At 43.7% G+C, this 18,464-nt stretch overlaps 2 long non-coding RNA genes across 3 annotated transcripts; both read left to right on the forward strand.

Moving 5' to 3' along the window:
• The first annotated feature begins 1,138 nt into the window (after nucleotides 1–1,138).
• Nucleotides 1,139–3,457, forward strand: LOC125944837 (uncharacterized). Its single transcript, XR_007466542.1, has 3 exons — nucleotides 1,139–1,233; nucleotides 1,458–1,516; nucleotides 2,106–3,457. It is a non-coding gene; the product is annotated as an uncharacterized LOC125944837 (long non-coding RNA).
• Nucleotides 3,458–7,238: 3,781 nt separating this feature from the next.
• Nucleotides 7,239–17,902, forward strand: LOC125944836 (uncharacterized). Of its 2 annotated transcripts, none has more exons than XR_007466541.1 (4): nucleotides 7,239–7,785; nucleotides 8,551–8,654; nucleotides 14,902–14,993; nucleotides 15,686–17,902. It is a non-coding gene; the product is annotated as an uncharacterized LOC125944836 (long non-coding RNA). The 2 variants fall into 2 exon arrangements; XR_007466540.1 differs by having other exon boundaries at nucleotides 7,240–7,794.
• The last annotated feature ends 562 nt before the right edge of the window (nucleotides 17,903–18,464 follow it).

Consider the following 18,464-nt stretch of genomic DNA (forward strand, 5'->3'; position numbering starts at 1 on the left):
CCCAGGACTCCGTAATAGGGCCACTGCTGTTTTTACTTTATATTAACAACATGAATGATGGTTTCTTGCCTGATGTTTTTAGTAGGCGTTGTGCGGATGACACAGGTAATTACTGAAAGGTAGAATCCATAGTGATCAGGAAAGACTTTATAACCATTTGGGCATGATAGGCGGTTGGTGCAAAAAATGGCAAATGTAATTGAACACTAGCAAAACAGTTTTTAGGACAATTACACGAAAAAGCACATCAATTTTATTTCAATACGTCATTCATAACAAACCTCTCAAACAAGTGTCGGAACACAAATACCTTGATGTACAGTTCATGAACAACTTAACTGGACACGACATGTTGACCATGTCTGTGATAAGTAACGAAAAAATATTGTGGATGCTGTGCTTAAATTCGGTGACGCGATATATGGAGTAAAGGTTTTAGGTTATAAAGGAACCATGCTGCCGCTGCTGGAATTCGCATGTCCAGTATGGCAGCTATTCACATAGAGACATATCAAATGTGAACGCATTCAAAATAAGGCCTTAAGGTTTATCATAAACTTCGTCGAACACATCAAACACAGTCCATATCAAGTTCAAGAAGAAAAGCCGGGATTCTTACTGTGCAGCAAAGGATGAACGTCATTAGCCTGAAATTCTTTTTTTCAGGTACTTCACGGCCATTACAAAACCAAAATTTTGAAAAATTTATATCCTGACAAATCACAGTCGTGCACAAAACATGGAAAGTACAGTCGAGTGCAAAAGTCTGGAGACCACGGCATCAGCAAAAAAAAAAAAGACCTTTTATAGCACAGCCATGCAACACGAAATGGACCTTTTTCACGGGCGCCTTCTACGCATGCGCACCGAAAGTACTGACGGCGCCACTAGCGGCGAGGGCCCGAAACATTTTTGGTGACATCCGCCACAGTGAACGCACGCACGCGTATTACACGCACGTACGAGCTCTCCGTGTTGGCCGCGCTGCATCTCCGCGGGCGGGATCGCAGCTTTGCTTTTCTTTCTTCGCGATGCCACAGCGATGTGCTGCCGTAGGCTGCAGTAATGCCAGTGGAAAGCCTCCAAACGTGCGATTTTTTCAATTTCCTGCCACGACGCTTCAGGCAACGAGACGAAAGAAATGGCTGCAAGCAATACATCGCGTCAACACCGACGGGTCGCCGTGGGAACCGACACCGAAATCCCGCGTCTGCAGCGATCACTTCGTAACAGGTAAAGAAACAGTGACTTGATGTTCCTTATTAGTACTTGATTAAGAGCGTGTCTGCTTAGCCCATAAGTGTTTCAATCGAGCTCTTTCCGAACGGGGCATGGCGGCTATCGTGCATTTGTTTAGCACACGATGTTGGTCGTGTTAGCGCAGTTTCACTTGTGTCGTGCGCGTGTTAATAACTGAAACACTAAAGAAACTGTTTAAACATTGCATTTTATCGCAGGTGCGCCCTCACGCTTTATGCCCCACCCGGACTACGTACCATCGGTTTTCAAGCACACGGTAATGAGATGCCCTGGATCCATTGCTCGCTTTGAAAGATTGAAGAAACGGCAAGGTATAGGTTGTGTGTGACGCTGTTTGAGGTCCCTCAACTGTCAGCAGTTACCACCTTACAGTAACCTTTCATTTTCTAATCGGCACTTCATCTTGTCTTTCATTATGAAGTCGCCCGCGTAGTGCTGAATGCGCCGGCTCTCGTGCGATCGCCGAAGCCAAGCAGCATCGTATCGTGGAGTACTTGAGAGATGCTTCCCGAACACCGAGAGTTGATGGCTATTCCTGCCGCAAAATAGCTCACGCTGTCCTCTTGGGCGAGTCAGTTACGGTATCGGCGGCCTAGATGCTCTTTTCTCTAAACACCAACCAATTTTCAATGCAACGATTACAGGGCACTCTGTTTACCATGCGTCGTTCTGTTTCAAAGTGAGATTAAGTGGTCACTTATTTATAAGTAGTACAGACCTATTTTATATTTCATGTTGCACCTATTAGTCTTACATCGCAAACTGTTGTACTGTAGAGTGAGTGAGTGAAACAACTTTATTTAGGTCCAGAGAAGTGTAGTATATTTTTTTATTTTATTTATCAGCCTCAAGACTGGCAGATGCAAGTAGCCAAGCCGGCAGCTGTGCTGCCTGATCAGCTGTTGGACAGGGGACTCCACCAAGCATCGCATCAAGACAGAATGCAACACCACAGGATCCTCAACCAGTTGCCAGGGCATCTACACCACCTCTTGATCAAGGAACACCATTAAGCGGAGCAGCAAGTGCAATGTCATTAGGTTGTACGCCCTGTGAAGATAGTGCGACATTGTGTAACACACCAGCTGAAAATTAAGAGCTGCCAGGCTAATGATTTCTCTCTAGAGCACATTATACTGCTTGAAAGCCAATTGAATGCAGAAAGAAAGAAGGTGCAAAAGTTGGAATTACAGCTAAAAGCTGCTGAGGAACAAACAATTCAATGGCAGGCACATTACTATGAGCTGAAGGCTACAACACTGTGCCTTGATAACATGAAAGGTGCTGAGGATATGTTATATTACACAGGACTGCCTTCTGTGCAAGTGTTTACTGATATACTAAATTTAGTTCTGAACAATAACCCTCGGTTTGCAATAGACATAAAGAGCAGGTCACTTAGTGCTGCCGAGCAAATGTATGCAGTACTGGTTCGCTTAAGAACAGGTATGGCTACACAAAAGATTGCTCGTAACTTTTCAATTTCAATGCCGTCATTCAGCCGTATATTTTCAGAATGGGTACTTATATTGCAGAAGGTTCTCACTGAAATAACTAGCTTCCCCACACTTCCTGAAGGGCAACAACACATGCCACCTCATTTTAGACGGTACCCAAATACACGTATAATACTTGACACGACAGAAATCCGTATACAAAAGCCCTAAGCTTAACTGCCCAGAGACGAACTTTCTCCCATTATAAGTTTGCAAACACAATGAAATGTGTTGTAGGCGCAACACCAGACTGCTATGTTAGCTTTGTGTCACCATTATATGGGGGAGGAACGAGTGACAGAGCTATTGTGCAACAGTCTGGAGTACTTGATCTATTCGAAGCCGGAGATGGGATCATGGTTGATAAAGAATTCAAGGTAGATGACCTTCTGCCACGTGGTGTTGTCCTTCATATGCCCCCATTTCGCATTCCTGGAGAAGCGCAGATGAGCGCAAAAGATGTCGAAGCCACAAAACATGTTGCAAGTGCGCGGGTGCACATTGAAAGGGTCATAAGAAGAATCAAGGAGTTCCATTTATTGGACAGACCCTTACCTATTAACATGTTAGACATAGCAGACGCAATTTTCACAACATGTGCTTTGCTCTCAAACTTTAGACGACCACTAATAAATAATGTGAGGGAAGTGGAGACAGACACCATATAATAGAACGAGAAAGCATGCGGTATATTTATTCAGAGAAATGGGGTCACAATGCACCAAAGTTTTATTATGCAAAGGAACAATGTACCACAAAGCATGTAGCACATTGTCATAAAATAAAGGGAACTTTTGCATTTGGATTCAACAATTCTTCCCTTGAAATGGGACACTAACACACCTTTGCAATGTGGGTATTTCAGCCTATATTATCACTTTGTGTGCTTTAGTCTTCTAATCTTCATTTTCAGATTGTCCTTATCGCAGTCGTCAACTAGATAAAACCCCAGGGCATACTTCTTGAATGACACGTAGCCTGCACCTGTGGTGTAAAGAAATCCAAGGCGTCGGATACGTCGTGTCATCAGTTCTGGAATTATAGCAGCCTTATAAAAGAAGACCAGGCCCTGAAGGATGTCTTCCCAAATTTCTTGATAAAAATGTATACGCTCCACTGATATGGAGTGTTGAAGGTCAGCATGGTTGGTGAAGAAAACGAAGTCGCACCATGGCTTCTTCGCGACTCCCATCTGTCCTTGGACTTGATAATAATAATAATGGTCTTTTTTGAGGGTGATCTCACCATTGGTTACCGCTGAGCAGAAGCCTTTATCAGAGCAGGCATCAACGACTCTTTGCCCAGCTTTCGAAGTGGGGCACTTCACTTCTAGAAGCCAATCCTCACTGCCATCTCTCACAAGGCAATCGGGCGATGCGGCAATGAAAGAATGCAGTTCATGAATGTGCAACCCAGTCTCGATGACATCTATATCTTTGTCATAGAGTCGCATCAAGTCTACGTATTTTTCAACCGTTTTTGGTTCATACTGTATGCCGTAGAGCCTGGGGTCACCATTCTTCATTGTTTCTCTGCGAGGGTAAAGTATTTCTTTAACAAGCCCTTCTGGCTTCAGGCAGTGCAGTATCCTGCGGAACTTTGAAGCAGTGAGCCTGCCAGTCCTTTCTGTGAGCCATGCAGGGTTCTCATTCTGGCCTACTGTTTTTGCACATATATCTGCCCTCTGTGTAGTTGTGAGTGACATCTGTTTGCTGAAATATTCATTGAACAATGTGAGGCACTTCTGCGAATTCAGGTCCTCTGTGTCCGCAATGGGGCTCACATTTCTCAGTGGTGCTGGCCTCTCTGTGTAGCGGTTCCACACCAGCTCAGGTGCATGTGTGGCAATCTCACTCCTAAACTGCAACAATCCGGACTGCCCAGCTGTTTTGAGATGAGGAGGAAGCTCTCGCTTAGCTTTAACGGGCACAGTCTTGTTTATCACATGCTTCTTAAATGTGATGTCCACCAAGGGTTTCATCACCAAATGGTTTTGTCCTGTAAATAAGAAAATGCGGGGACTTGTACACAGATTATACATACGCATGTTGTATATAGATTACTGGCCTAGATCTATTTTGACATTTGTTTACGCATGCGGTTATTTTGCACTGATGATGGACACTGCAAACTACTGTGAATCGAATCAGCATGCTAGCTCGCATCTCTTCAGATACATTCTTTCTCTATCAGCGTGCTTACATTTTACATTGAGGTATCATTACAAGGAAAATTGATACCAGACCAAAGCTCCTTTATGAAGTTAGTTGTCACATCGTCCTGTATTCTATGACATACCTCCCTATTCTGTTCGCTGCATTTTACCTATTTAACTTGTATCCATGCTCTGAATAAAAAAATATGCCTTACCTTGTGTTGGTGCCATCCATCTGCACGGGACACTCGTACAAGACGGCTTTTGGATGCTTCGAATGGCAAACAGCAGTGCAGCTATATGCTGGCACCTCTGGCTTTGACTAAAAAAAATCAGAAAAAGAACATGTTCACCTTTAGATGCCTGGTAAATGCTGCAGTGTATGGGCAAAACAAAGTTAAAGGTAATGTTTATTACAGAATAGTTATTTCAGAATACGATATCAATGCGGACTTGCTGCACTACACTGCAGTGAGAGCTTTTATTGATTTTAAAAAGTTTTTTTCCTAGCCGCACGGTCAAGGTTCTTGACGGTGCGGTTATCCGTTCGTATATAGTGAGCGCAAACGGTTTATACACGGTAGGGATCTTTTTCTTGCAATTAATACGGTGGAACATCAAATAATCGCCAGAACTAATCGCCCCGAACTACTCTTCGCAATCATACTTGCCGACTGTCCTAATCAATGGGCCCGAACCAGTAGCGTGTGAATGCTTTTACGACAAGCTTGACCCGTACCCTGTGGCTCGACTCACTTTGTAAACGACAAATGAATGTTTTATGACAGCGAGCCTTAGCGCAGTGTTTGCACGTAGAGACGGTGACCGCGCCACCGCCTCGCGAACACATCGTTGTTAGGACACCGTTTTCCATATCGTCTTTCAGTATTATAAGGGCGGGTAGCACATTCATGCACAGCATTTGACATGTCTCTCAAAAACATACTTACCCAGCAACGCAATTGCAGTATGCTTGGATGACAGCACTTGCTCCGCCTTCACGAAGCGTTATGACTTGCTTGTAGTGGCCAGCTTTCATCGAGCACAAACATATGCTGCGCAACACAACAAGTTCGGTCCCTCCTGGTTGTCGCATCAAACATTCGATCCGGCGAATGTACCTCTCCTCTTTGAACATCCAGCCTTTATGCAGCTGCTGGTGTGACTCATCGAAGTGGCTGTCGATCACGTTGTCCGTCACTGGCGGCACAAACTCCAAATCGCAGCTCCATTGACCGCCGGAGTCGTGAAGTTTCTTCAAGTCTTCAATAGAAAACATGCTAAAAAAAGCTTCGCAACAGTCGACAGGCAGCTAAGAAAATCAGCGGTGCCGATGCAGGCGTACTGCGTATATGCAAAACTGCAGCAACTTTACAAATGACACCTGACACACTGCACGGCACGCAAGCTATCCCGCGGACCAAGAACCAGTTGACCCCGTCGCGTCGATCGACAGCCATCGTGTTTGCTTCTGGCTCTGGCCGCTAGAGGCACTCTCCCATCGTGAAAAAGGTCCATTGTATACGCATGGTGCGCGCCGCCGGAAGCGCTAGTGGTGGCGACCTTGCTCATAACGCGTGGGAGAGTAAGCAGCTATCCACCGTAGTTTTCTGCGTCGTTGTTCGTGTGTCTCCGCTTAGTTCACGTTTACGTAGTGAAATAGCAACGTCCGTCGCATGTGTGGGGTTGGCGAAACTTCAGGGCATGTTGAATAACAATTGCTGTGTGGTGGGGTGCTCAAACTCCTACAAAAACTCGCCGGGGACGCGGTTTTACCCGTTCCCCGCGAGGCCTCATGAGCAGGAGCGACGGAAACAATTGATCGCCGCCATTCATCGGGAAAGGTGACCCCTTTGTCATTTTCTGCGTTGATACGTCGCTTCTTGTTATCACGCTTTCGACTTGCCATCTCGTTGTTTGCTGCACTCGATTATGTTGACACGGGCAAGCGACGAAGGTCATCACGGCCTGCCCATATTTTGGTTCGGTTCGACTGCGGTGCAGCATGCGGGCTAAAGGCACTTCGCAGGTTCTGAATGCCGCTTGCCGCTTCTTTACTGTGTTGCTCTAGCTAGGGCGCACAATTGCAGGAGTTCATCGTGTTGCGTGTTAAAGCTGCTGAACATCTTTCCAAGTGTTTTTGTTTTGTTTTTGTTTTATGCGGCCCGTAAAATCGTCGCGCCAGCAGTTATATTTTTGGATCTATTTTATGTGTGCTTTCGCGTGTGTTGGACCATTGCTAATTTCTTCTTGAATAACTGTTGTTGATTTCTTTTTGAATATGAGGTCTTTGCCTCGCCTCGTTTTAATGGGGTTGAATCACGCTGCGTTTTTTCGGAATGATTAGACAAATGCTTCTTTAACAGTTTCATTATTTTTGCTCGCAAATATCTCTTCTGCTGTGGTTGCTTGGAAAATGTTAGAAAAGATGTAGACTTGCTGTTAGCAGCTGCATATGGTTATGGTACTGTTAGATTATCGCAGAAAAATTCGCCTCATGTTTGAGAAGTCATCACAGCTTCCTACTGTCTGAGCACAGTTACCACATAGAGTGCTATGTTTGTTTCACAGCTGAATACATTTTGTGTGTGCATGCTGTGCTAATTCTAATCATTTGTTAATATATTTTGAGGCGTAGGAGTGCAATGCCTGGTAACGTTCTGTGTGCTTGCATTTGTGCGTGTTATAATGGGCATTTTTGCGTATTGGTTCATTTAGTGCAGATGGCAGTCCGTGGCAGCCTACCAGACACACCAGGATCTGCAGCTGTCACTTTGTAAATGACGAGAAGTCGAACGATCCGAGAAGCCCTGACTATCTACCAACCTTGTTTTCAAGTGTGTACAGGTCTACCAACGTTGCTACTGCACACAGGTATGAAAGGTAAATGCTAAGCACAGTGCAAAATGTAAGTATAAGGGAATTAAATGTTTTCCTTTGCGTAGCGGAAATCATCCATCACCAGCCTACTTAAGTCCACTGTAGGACATTCTTCTGCAGCTATCCGTATTGTGCACCATGTGTGTTCCCTCTACTCATCTGCTTCCCTTCTCTCGTTATCCTCTCTCTTTCCCTAATAGACCACCTTTTAGCTGTTCTATGCAATACATCATTACTAGTGGCAATCATAACTAACTACAGAGTCTGCCAAGGACACTCTTTAAGAGCAGTAACAGATAAACAGAAACGAAAGAGGCATGAAAGCCACTAGTTCTTCACGTTGCAAGCAAGGTACTGTACAGCACAAGTTTCGTTTTGCGTGGACACATGCTTTCTTTCTTAGCTGGAGAGAATGTTAAAGATACTTTTGGATTTATACTTGTGGCATTGCTGCATGTGCCATTCAAGGTTATCTGGTTGCTCTAAATTAAGCTTTTTGGACTCTGGTGTCTTTATTCTAATACAGCAGTTATTGTGACATTCTAATAACAGAATTATAAATGGTCTGAACAACTCTTCTTGCCGTCATAAAATTGCTCCCATTAGCAGCTTGTTCTAGCTACATTTCTGGTGCATAAATGCCACCTGTTAACACTGCCAACGTACGCATGTTGTTTACATGGATAGACTTGTTTATGCCGAACAAGCACAGTCTCTCTAGTGCTTTGTTCATTTTGCTTAAACAATAATATCGTGCAGGCACCGGTCACGTGAGCAGCACGGACAAGCCACATGGAGCTGTGTGTTGCCAGTTCCTGACGACCAAGAATGGGGTGGTGCAACTGCAGTGCACACAAGTGTAGGTATCGTTGAATAGGTTGTGCTCCCTTTGTCTGGGCAGATTGTAAAGCTTTTTAGGACTTACAACTGTTTGCTATTGTAAAGTGCAATATTCACAACTCGAACAGCTGCACACATGCACAAGAAAGGTTACACAAGCACTCACTACGAACTGTTTATTTCCACCAGTAGAAACCCGCCTTTTCACCTCAATGTCCTTGCATTCTTTTATTATAAAGAAATTTTTAAGCATTCCTCTAAAGTAACCTTATAAGCTAAGACAGATTTTTGGCAGCTGACCCTGCAACTTAAGTAGGAACAATCTTTAGTGCAGAATAAATCACAGTGGCAGTTTTTCATCCATGGTGTTACCAGGAACTGAGCATACAGTAGCCGATCGATTTTCCAGACTTCGCGGGGACTGAAAAATAGTGCGAAAAACCGAACAGTTCGAAAAACTCGCCCCCCCCCCCCCTCCCAAGAGAAAAAAGTTATGAGGCTTAGAGCGGCTTAAGAAAAATGTCGTAGTTTCGCCCAAAAGGCGGAGCATCGATTGCGATAGCAAATTAAAAGACAGCGATACGAAGTAAGGATGTTAGTTTTATCAGCCGTATAAAGTTGTAAATATGCGTTACTAACTAAATAAGCACGGTGTCACACGCGCACAGGTTACGTGCACACATCTCGCTCGATGACCGCGAGCAAATTGACCTTCGCGCTGTCCATTCTCTCGCTTTAACGCGAACGTCGGAAAAAAGAAACAAAAAAAAAACGGCGCATACGAAGCTACTGGCACTCGGCGCACGCCCTTTGTACCCATCGCAGATCGCGGGCGCACACTTCGGCCACAGCAGATCGCTTTCAAGATACGGTGCCTGTGTGGCAGCTCCGTCGGCAGCAGCCGCAAGAGCTGAATGCAACTCCCCACCGTCTTCGCCGCCTTCTCCCCGTGCCCCGCGAGTGAACGACGTCCGCGTGCGCCTCTGGCTGCCTTCCTCTCTCGCGTGCGTGAAATTACATTGCGGTTGCCGGCTGACCCTCGCAAGCTTTCACCACAGAACACCCATGCAAACTTAGAGAAGGGAAACTGTACCTTCCACAGTGCAACGAAAATAAGCGTAGCGGTGGCGTTCTGAACTAAAGTATGCGACCGAGAGATGGCGCTGGCAGAATCGAAACTAATATCATCATCATTAGGTAGTGAGCAATATGGCCGCTACGGTAGCGGTTCGTAGGGCTGGTCGCGCTGCTCGCTCGCTGGTTTGGGGCGTTTTGTTACCGCTTTCGGGGCGGTATTCGTGTGTACTGTACTCTAACATGACTACAGATATCTTTATTATGTCGCCAGGTGACCGAGAGGCCAAACTGGCAATAAAACACTTCAAACAAGTAAGCTAACATTGTTTATTGTCAATGGTGAATGAGGCAGTACATGATCACAATTTTCGTACAGCTCAGGTGGACTTAATGTTGTCCGTCACTGAGTTTACAACATATAGAAACACAGATAACCATCTATTTATTGAGACCCAAAGCTGAAATCGAGCGAAGTTTTCTCATCGTGTTCGGCGTGCCGTAAAGCAGGGAGAACGAAGGTTCAGACAGTGATATTTATGCCGAGCTGCCCTCGTACTTGTATTGCGTACAGTGCTGCTTGACGTTTTATATTCTCTGCGTTCGACGATTTCCGATAGTTTAAAGAAAGGAACACAAAAAATTACTCGGCAAAAATGTACTGTCAGCAAAATAAGCTCGAGCTGCAATGTCTCATTGCTCTCATAACACATTGGCGAGAGGCACAAAGTGTAGGAGGGGGGCGTTATGCTAAATTTTACATCACATTTTCTGCTCGATATTTTTCTGCTGCACATTTAGTGTTCAGGTGCGGCAGCACAGGCTTTGACACAAGTGGAGTACTCGTAGGGAAACCAAGGAACGTTATGGAGACAGCAGTGCTTACAAGGACTTCTGGAAATATTGTGTGAATAAGCAAGGACACTAAATCAACATATAAGCAAGCCCAATTAATGCTCACAGATCGTTGGAAAATGGAATTTGTGGTTTCATGTTGAAAAAGAATCTCGGTATAGGTATTGAAACACAGCAAAGAGGTTGCAAGGAGATGAACACTTCAGTTGAGTAACTGAGGTGACCAAGGGAAGCCTCAGCTTGAAGCCAACGTTTCACCAAGCAAACATATTTGTGAGGGCCGAGACGAAGACAAGTTCCCACGCTGAGGTTTCCCTTGCTCGTTCACTGTTGATTAGCTGAATGTTAAGCTGAACTTATTCTGCGAGTACATTTCAAAATATTTTTCGGAGCACACTGTGCGCAGGTTTTGTCATCTGCTGTTTGAAGAGACAGAAAATTTGCTTTTAGTGATTTCTCAAGTTTGTGAAGTGTGAAATAGGCTGGCCAGTTGTGTGAGCTTGCCTTTTCTGGCTATCTCTTATGGTGCAGTACTAGCCTAGTTATTGATTTCATACAAACTGTATATGAGCCTCTTGTAGTAAACAAATGTAAAATCATGTGCATTTCCAGATCTAATTCTAATCCTAGCACTTGCCATGCCAACGTTCCCTTAGATTTTGTCATGTCATATAAATAACTTAAATTGGACCAATAATATAGAGTACGTCATTAGCAGTGCTAATCACATGCTCAGGTACTTATGGCGCAACCTTTCCAAAGCACCGTCTACTTTAGAACTACAGCTTTACAAGACTAATTCGCTGGAAACTTGAATATGCATCTGCAATATGGGATCCCAGTCGTGTTAATCTTATTACTTCACTTGAACTAGTACAAAATAACTATACTTTTATTCCTAATTATAACTGTACCACAAGTATAACTTCAATGTAAACTGGCCTAGCACTCATTCCACTAGCTAATCGCCGAAAAGTCGGCCATCTTTTGCTATTTCATAAAATTTTCTATCACACCACACTTCATGATGACTTTATACCGCTGCCTCAGTGCATTTCAAACTGCGTCGATCATCGCAGTAAGGTAGGAATTGATTTATTTCCGGAACACGAAGTCTTTCTGTCATGCCCCGTACATCTCAGAAATGGAACCACCAAGTATCGTAGCCATCACAGATAACAAACTTTTTTGCAAAACATTAACTAACATTGTATAATCAGGAGAATCATTATGTTACAAGAACTCACTGCACTTGCTTGTTTTACTCTACTACTTTGTAACCACTCCCCTCTTTAATACCTGTGGCCCTGAGGGTACTTTAAGCAAAAAATAAAATGAGTTTCACTCATCATGAAGTGTCATTTCCTTAAAATTGCATTAAGCGCTTTTGATCATTTTAAAATTCTTTGCATTTTCATGTAACAAATTATCATTGTGAGGGAGCATGTGATACTTCGTGGTACTAATGCCCGTCAAATTTATTTGCAAAGAGCAGATGACAGAGTTTGTGCATTAGCAAGTAGGAGCTTGCTACATTGTTTCTGTTCTGGTCGTCATGGCTATAATGACTGCAAAAGAAACAAGTTGGGACTCAACATGTTACTTCTCCGATTGTCATAAAGCGCCCTTAAAAGCAACTAAGCTTGTATGTCAAATTTCTCATTCCCGCTCAGTATGATACAGAACTGTAGACTGCTGTTTTCCTAATAGGTCTCACACCTCTCTATCTGGTAAACTTCCAACCATTTCATAGTGAGGCACGTAGTTCAAGAGGACCTGTTGTCATTGTGGTGACAGTTGAGCATCTTGTGGCTTAGCGTGGGCAGCTTGCAGACCAATAATCTCTCTTTTGTCCATCTTCCTGAAAAGAGAAATGACAAAGCCATGACACACATGTAAGCAAAAAGTGGTGAAACAAAAGTTAGTCCCATAAATGAAGAAAAATCACGGTTCTAGTTGAAGTGTTCAGAAACATACCCTGTGAGGATTCTGGCCCTTGATGTTACTTCCAGTGGAGACATGTTCACGGTTGACTTCTATGTCCAGAGACAATAGAGTCCAAAGGGATGAGTCCAAATATGAGCAGCGTCTAGGAGGCTAGAATCGAAAGAAAAAAGAGCCTCAATTACTATGCTGGAAGTGTGCGTGAGTTTGTGATTCATGTATGACAGAGAACAGTGCACGAAATGCTTCATGACGGAAAAACGCACAAACACACACACACAACACTGTTTTGAGTGTGCATTTCTTTCAGTGGTGTCCTTGTGCGGGCTGTGCTTAGTCAAGTCTCGATTAGATGACAATTGTTTCTGCCAGATACTAGTAATAAACACAGTCATTTTATTATGTCTCAAATGCAGTTAATCTAACTGTATGACCGGAAGTACACTTGTCACTAATGTGCAGTGAATTTATCGCAGTGTATCATTTATGCAGAAACAGCCAAAACTTATTATTTATGCTGTACTCATGTTAGCAATTTTAGCAACTTGGCAAAGTAGCAAGAGCCTCGTTTGAATAATGCTTTGGAAGGGCAATAACTTTAGAATTATTACTATTTTCTACTTTTAAGAAATGACCACAGGAATCTGCTTTATCCACCTCGCATGCAAAGAAATTCAAAGTTGAAAATGCGAAGCACTGCTTTTTTACTCACCGGCGCACAAGCCCAGGGGCTGCAAGGTTAATCCGCTTTCGTGGGTAGTCTTCAAGCAGACTGTGCTCGGTTCCAGCGATGAATTTTCATGCTGGCCAGCACTTTTTTTTCAAGCAACCAGACGTAATGCGGCCAGACGCGGCAGATCACAAACGGCGGAAGCTGTGCATGCAGCCGCCAGTGAAATGCCGCAGCTGAGAAAGTTCACCGTCTTTAAACACGTTCGCTTGGTTGCAGCTATCGAATGTTGGACGCATAAACTGGCTGAGGTATTATTGATATCTAATTAAAATGAACCTGCGGGATGCTGCTCAAAGGAAACGACCACCCCGTTCGCAAATATAACCGCCGTACAATTTGAATCGATAAACGGCACGGACTGCAATCGGTACCAGTGGGCTGCCGCTAATCACATCTCAGTGAGGCTTCAAAACCTTTATTCAAGTAACGAAGCACGGACTTTAATAACAGAAGTCCAATAAAAACAATAGACTCCTTATTTTGTAAAAAAATGACACTGTAATTGTGTTTGTCGGTTATTATATGTACATTAATAGCTCAAATATTGAGTCGAGTTGAGCGCCCCTAGCAGAAAAAATACAAACTAAAGTATTCGACCAAATTACAGTAGCTCCACTTGCGCGCTTATGCTGGAACGCGCCGCGGTTGATTTTTCGCCCTCTGTGGCCATTTGGTGAACTCGAGAGTTTCCGGGGCCTGCTTTCACCCGCACACAGCGTACGGCGCAACGGAAACTTAAAAAACAAAGACAAAAAAAAAGCCCGGATACCGCTTAAGTGATATGACGATAGTGCTGAGCTGACCGAACAAAAAAAAAAGAGCAACTGCCGCTTTTTGGAACGTTTTGTTGGCCAAGGAAGAGCGGGCGTGTCCTCGTAGACGAGAGAATATTGTGCGTTTACTAATCTTGAAGGCTATACAGGGGGGCACTGGAATCCAAGCCCGGCCAAGCCAGCGAAAAATCCAACATGGCGGCCTCCAAGATCGGGTAGCGTGGCTCGGAGCGAGCGATTTAGTCCGGAAACTCGAACATTGGCACCTAGATTCGCCCGAAAAATCGGTCGCGAAAATGCATTAGCACTATGGGAATCCTGCCGGTACATCTATGAACTCCGGAATATCCAACAAGTCCGAATTTTTGGAGTCCGAAAAATCCGTCGGCTACTGTTCTGAATGTGGCTAACAGCAATAAGAATGCTTTTGAACACGCCCTACAGCTACCAGTATGTTTAACGTCTTCAGGATTACTCCTACCAAAACAAGAGCTGAAAGCAGCTACATTCTCTGTCTCTGAAAGAAGGTCTGCTCCTAAAAGGAAATGTCACAGCCTCGGTGTAGATGAAACATGCACGTGGATATGCAGAAACTCCCCTTGCGTGCCTGTTACGGCCATGCAACACATTTTGTAACACCCGTCCACAGCAGTAGTTCTAAGGTGTCTACCAACCAGGAAAACACTCATGAAATTCGGTGTTTCAGGAAAGTTCAGGCAAATGTAAAATGTCATATTTCTACTGTACATTTCTTCAGTAGCGCTTGTAGTGTGAGAGGAAAATTGGACAAGTGATGGCTATGCTGCTGTTGCTTTGCATAGTGCAAAAACAAAGTTGAAAGGAGAAATGGCAAGAAGGTAACCCCACTGTGGTTTAAATTTGTGCAGGCAGGAACGCAGACAGACCCTTGCACGTGGTTGTCGGAGGTGGATATGCCGAGCCTCTTCTTTTGTTGTTTAAAAGAATGCGAAGCTAAGACGCAGGTAGGATGAGGTTTACTAGAGTGGCTAGTACACATTTGATCTTGTGTGTGCTTGTTTACAGTGAATGAAGCTACGTTCTTTTAGTCACTTTAGGAGGATGGGCTTTTCAGTGCATTGTTTTCAGTAGTCAGCATTTTACCGTGGTGCTAGAACTGCTTAACAAAAGAATAACTGACTACCGTCATAGTCAGACATTACCTTATATCCTGTCGACTGCAGAATGAATTTTTGCAGTAAGACTACAATCCGTGCCCAGAGGTTTTCTCATTTCATCTCAACATGAAATTTTCTGCCCGGCCTGGCTACACTCCATTTTCCTTCAATTTCACTCCATTACTTTAATTTGCCATTGATTGATTGTCTTGAAGTATTACTGTTCCGAGATCCACTTTCTTTTCACGTTGATATAATTTGTCCAGACCACGTCTTTCTCAGTCATGCAGCAATGTTTGGGCAAATAGTATTTTTAACTTTTGATGCAGCGCGAAAGCTAACAGGACACAAGAAGGCACAAGTAAAAAGACAACGCACAGCGCTGTGTGTTGCCTTTTTACTTGTGCCTTCTTGTGTCCTGTTACATTTCGCATTGCACCAAAAGTGTTCCTCATGAATCACTACATAGCGCCCATCGCTACCCTTGTCGAGTGTTTTTAAGACTGTTCTTTGTGTTCATTCGCTAACATCTGTTCTAGGTTGTTCTTGCCTGCAAGAAGGAAAGCAAGGATGCATCATGGGGAACATCCTACGACGTCAAGGACGATGCATGTGATCCTATGAACGTTGACCACACGACCTCAAGCCCTGGCTTCTGTGGTTATGCGACTGTTTCATTCTGCCCCAGTGAAAGAGCTTCAGATGTTTTAAAGTGTATTGCTGGAGTTTCACGGAGTGTTTTTACAAAGCTGCTATGTCTTGTAGTTCCATTTTACAGCGATTGTTTTTAGGCCCTTTTACAGCCACGACACATCTACCTTTGGCAATTCATTGCTCCATTGTCAACTTATTAACACAGGCCTGGCGCTCTTTGGCCATACCTGGCCCTTGCGCCATTAAACACCATACATCATCATGTCTTGTAGTTCAGGCGCTCAATGTACAGGGAATGAGGACACCACCAGGGCTTCAAACAAATTACTTCTTTTTTAGATGAAGCTAAAACTAAACTTGTCCTACTCGTCCTTGGCAGTGTTTTTTGGGTTGCACAGAACCACATGTTCAAGGCATTTTCTGTTCATCTTTTCCAGTCTCCATGTAAAAATGCGGCCAGTAAATTACTGGCCATCACGGTCAACCACACAGCTGATGATGCCCAACTGTTTGAAGCCCGACTATGTGAACTGCAGGGTTATCATTGACTGCACAGAAGTACCCTGCGCGGCGCCAAGCACTGTCGATGAGAAAGTGCTCATGTATTCGAGCTACAAAGGAACATACACTGTGAAATTCCTTGTAGAAATAACTCCAAGTGGCATCATAAGCTATATATCGAGGCCTTATGGGGGCCGTGCCACCGACTCTCTTATCACATCTGACTGTGGCATATTGCACATGCGTGAGCCAGGGGACCTTGTGCTCGCTGACAAGGGCTTTCCTCAAATCAGGAGTGCTCTTGTGGAGCGAGGAGTTCAATTTCAGATGCCAATCTTTGCAGGCCAAATGAGCCTTTTACACGTGAGGATGTTCTCAGCACCTACAAGATTGCAAGTGCAAGGATACATGTTGAGCGGTGCATACAGTGCATGAAGCTTTTCAGAATATTGTCAGAAAGACTCTTCTGATCTGCTTCCTCACATTCGCAAAATCATCGACATGTGTGCAGTGCTGGCAAATTTGCAGGCTCCAATTATTAAGGACAAAGATTAGTGGCGTGCAAGAAAATCATAGCATGGCATCTATAATAGTGCCTTGTACATATCCATTCCGCCAGAAAAAGAAAGGTACTTTCGGCCCATAATTGTAAATGCTCTCTTAATCAGTGCTACATCTTGACTCCACAGAGGGAAAGAAACACTCCACCGCGCCTCGAAGTTCCCTAAATTTCAGTTTCAAAGAGGATTTTCTTTGCTAGGAGGGCATTTCAATTCTAGGATGATTTGTGAATACTGGCCTTAATCTTATGTCATACTTTTTATGAGGGCCTTAGTCTTATGTGTGCACATTTGTAAAACTAAGCTGTAGTGCTTCCGTGGATTGCTGCATGTTTACCACTGGTGCATGAAGCTGCAAGCTATAACATGCTTCTTTATCCTAATTATTCAGTGTTTGTGAGCACGTTTATCGTCCAAAATACGTGGTCACCATGTTGAAGTGATTCATTATGTAGAGTATGTGCATGAAACTAGTTTGTAGCATTTGTGTTCGAGCGTGCTTGGCTATTCACCTTGTGCATTTTTGTAAGTTGTATCACTGTTTGCCCACTCTGAGTTGGCATTGTTCTTGCAATATTTTAGTAACATAATTAACAAACTCTGTAAATGTTTGTGAAGACCATTTGTAATGTATGCAGATGTGCAACAGCTCTGAAATTCATTTGTTTCATCTTCTCACTACGCTGCCTTGTTCATGGTTTTGCATGTGGTAGCACACATAAATGTGCATGCATTTATACAACTTAGCAAGTTATGTCAATGGAACACAATTTATTATAATTTTCACATCAATGTAAAAGTCGACCAACCAGTAATGTGACAAAGTTTGAAGTGCAGTAACAGAAAAAAAAATTTTGTTTTGATCTGAAGGGTGTGTAAAGATTGTTGATAGAGCTGTGCCTATTTCTCTAGAAGTTTCTCATTTTTCCTGCTTTAGTGTTCTCACATTTTGTACACTTTGTGTTGCCCTTCCACGTGCCACTTCTTATTTTGTAGTAGAAATTGGCATCGTCCACCTATGTGTACCCATGTACAGATAGGCTTCAGTGGCACAGAAATCTGAAAATATGACACAAAACAGTGCATAACCTTTTTGCAAACTTTAATGCATCTATAATGATAGGCAATGTAGTAGCATTATTGTGCTGGAAGAAAGCAAGGACTCGCTTGCCCTTAACTGAGAAAAATGAAGCAATGTCGCACCACAAGCCATGAATGCAGAAAAGCATTTGGGCTTCACCACAGCATGGCAAACACATGGTCCACGTGGTATTGAGACTAAAACTGGGTATATAAGTGGTTTCCTCAGCCTTCACTTTTCGTGTGGTTACCACCCAGCACATGCCTTCTTACATGTTTCGAACATTCAAGTTTGATGTATAATAGTACTGCATTAAAAAGCATGACACTTAAGTGTCTTGAATGCAGAGCTCATCAAAAGAGAGAGAACAACTTACTGGTGTCAACTGCTGTAGCCGCTACAGCACCTGGCTGTTGGGAAATTTTTGCCATTAAATATTCACAAGAAAGAGCTGAAAGTCTATGGTGTTGCCAGGGGAAGGCTAAGGAGCAGCTTGAATACAGAGATACTTTAGAATTTACC

Source organism: Dermacentor silvarum, chromosome 4, assembly GCF_013339745.2.
Source record: "Dermacentor silvarum isolate Dsil-2018 chromosome 4, BIME_Dsil_1.4, whole genome shotgun sequence".
Classification (NCBI taxonomy): domain Eukaryota; kingdom Metazoa; phylum Arthropoda; class Arachnida; order Ixodida; family Ixodidae; genus Dermacentor; species Dermacentor silvarum.